The sequence below is a fragment of the Hevea brasiliensis genome, chromosome 13 (assembly GCF_030052815.1).
Source record: "Hevea brasiliensis isolate MT/VB/25A 57/8 chromosome 13, ASM3005281v1, whole genome shotgun sequence".
NCBI lineage: Eukaryota > Viridiplantae > Streptophyta > Magnoliopsida > Malpighiales > Euphorbiaceae > Hevea > Hevea brasiliensis.
In genome coordinates this window covers 18,972,181-18,974,993 of record NC_079505.1, presented here as the reverse complement: position 1 = coordinate 18,974,993, position 2,813 = coordinate 18,972,181, and the positions used below count along the sequence as shown (strand labels likewise).

General features: G+C 33.3%; 1 long non-coding RNA gene across 1 annotated transcript; it reads left to right on the top strand.

The window, feature by feature from the left end:
* The first annotated feature begins 370 nt into the window (after nt 1-370).
* Nucleotides 371-2,308, top strand: LOC110632902 (uncharacterized). Its single transcript, XR_009142493.1, has 3 exons — nt 371-705; nt 1,369-1,467; nt 1,855-2,308. It is a non-coding gene; the product is annotated as an uncharacterized LOC110632902 (long non-coding RNA).
* The last annotated feature ends 505 nt before the right edge of the window (nt 2,309-2,813 follow it).

Below are 2,813 nucleotides of genomic sequence, written 5' to 3'. Positions count from 1 at the left end.
TCATAATCCTACTAGATACAGTAATTCATTTTAATTCATGTAAAATTTAAAAAGACATAGAATTAAGATTTCAATTGAGCATCAATCTTACAATTAGTATGATCTCAATGTCAATTTTAATAAATAAATAAATATGACTTGTTTGAAAAAAAAAATTTTCTTTAATCTAAATGACCCGTAATATTTTATGTGGCCTAGGGGTTAAATGTTTTAAGCCTCATTTCTCGAGTCGGATTGTCAACTCCAACGTCCTTTTTTCTCCTTTTTATTAACTTAACTAATCCTAGCCGTCCCTTCCACTTCACTTCAGATAATCTCAGCCATTTAAGTCTTAGTTTATATATATATTTATTTAAGCCTAACCCTACCCTCATCGTGCTCATCTCCTCCTCCTCCTTTCTGCCGATTGTGGAGGTCTTCTCTGCTTCCTCCTTTCCATTTTTTATTCTCCAGCAAGCCCTTGTAGTCCCTTTCCATTTCTTCCCCATTTCTAGTTTTCTTTGATTTAAAGCCTCTTTATTTTTTTTTTTATGTTTATTTATGTAGCTTTCAATATCCTTTCCATCGACCATCACTCTCCTCTCATCTGCTTGTCCTTTCTCTCCTAATTGGCCAGCGCTCTCCTCTGTGATTTTAGGAGTTCTTATGGTCTCAGTATCAGCAACAATTCTCCTTTCGCATAAGCAAGTCACAGGTAGCAGAGAGGTCAGCAATTCTCCTCTCTGATTTTTGGGAGTTATTTTCTCTTACTAGCCCAGATGGAAGAATCTTTTACTTTTAAATCTATTCTACTTAATGGGTTTTATTAATTTCTTAGGTTTGTAATTGATCATATTGTATTTTGGCATTTAGCTAAGTACATTAGATTTGTTCTCGTTTATATTTTTCGGCCTTTTGCTCTAAATACATCGAATTTTGTTTTTTTTTTTTTTTTATGCGTTTGCTGTAAATCTATGCCTTCTGATGCTTGAACCTTGATGTTGGATGTGATAAATGTGCCGTGAGCCTTGCTGTTGCTTACTTCTGCATTAACCTTTATCGCTTTTGTTTCATCCTACATATTTACTCTTTGAACTAACTATTTTTAAATAACCTCCTCCTCCTCCCTTTTCATTTGTGTATATATATATATATATATAACACAGGACGCGCGATGAAATATTATCTACCCTTGGTGGTTGCTCTAATCAACTATGCAATGACAATTGAACATGCACTCAAAACCCATCCCAACTCAATTGGGTTATAAGGTAATTGTGCTACTTGTTTTGATTCATGTTCTCGTCTATGGTGTGTTACTTCTGAGTTTATGGGTCTACATGGTTATACGAGTAGTACGCAATCCATATCAAGACTTATATCTATTAGTAGGTGAAGATTTACAGCACTCAAAGGAGCTAGCTGAAGATGCAATCCAAAGCCTATTTGGCAGGCTGGAGTGAGCCACGGAATCAATCTTCTAGTTAGGTATATCATTCTAGTAAATCTGAGTCGTCTTTACAATTTTAGATCTCTATATAAAATGTATGATTTTAGCAGTAATTTTAATGGTTTAATTGTGATAGTTTAGTCTATATTAATGTAACTGAGTTGTAGAAATAATACTTAGTTGTAGTATTTTGAAAGGGTTTTCATTGAAATTTTGAAATTTATTTATGTATTTCATGATTGAACATGTTAGAATATTTTTTTATTACATTGTTAAATCTCCTTCTCTCATATGTAATTTTCGATGCAAAGAGAGATTTTGATTTATGTGTTGTTTGTAGAGGCAAAGATAGGGAGAGGGAGAGAATTTTTTATTAATAATTTTTTTATCAGCATTAAGTCCAATTTTGAAATATTTTATTACAGTATCCGAGTTGTAGAAATAATTCCGATGCTTATCTCCTTCAGCACAACAAAATACCCATCTCATTCCCAGAATATGTTTGAGAATAGCATTTGCTATTGAATCCATACTCAAAGCTTGTAAATCAAATTGTGTTGATCTTAGTCCCAAGCTTCAGATGGTTTCTTGACCTGCATATTTAAATGGGTAGCTTGGAACTCGTATCAAGATCTTTACCATTTGCTACTCCAAGCATATAATGAGTTGAAGAGGCTCTCGAGAAATGCATTTGAAGCACTGAGGAGGGAGGCCAATTGGAGGTAATGCAGGAACTGAATCATCAATCTTCTTCATCTGTTAAATATTGTTTAGTCTTAATTATTGCTTATTCATTAATATTATGTAAATGACCTTGTTCATATTCCTTGCTGCTACTCTGACCAAATTGGTGATTAATTTCTTTATTGCTTATTGCTACTCTGACCATATTGGTGATTAATTTCTTTGTATTTCTTGCCCAGCACTGTCCATGGATTCAACAAAGTTAAGCTTCTTGTTGTAACTTAAAGCTTGCTTGCTATCAGTTCAGATATCTTGGGTCTTCGATTGTTATTTAGCAAAGCTGCTGGTTCATAGTTATTTCCTCTTGAATCTTAGGTTTGGATCTATTCAGAATCATAGTGTTGTGTTGTGCAGTAGTTTTTTTGGGTCTTTGGTTATGCAGCTTGAGTGGGAGCTTCTGCTACTATTTATAGTTTGGTTTGGTTTGGTTATTTTTTATTATTATTTTTTTTAATTCAATGGAGTTTTCAGCCTTAAAACTCTTTGTAGAGCTTGTATTTTCAAACGATGATTATTACTTGAGCTGCGGGCCATATACCGGGTCTAGCCTACAAAAAATAACTGGGAATTAGGGTTGCAATTATGTCCTTTATTGGGCTTCGACAATTAAAAAATATTTAAAAAATTATTATTTAATTTT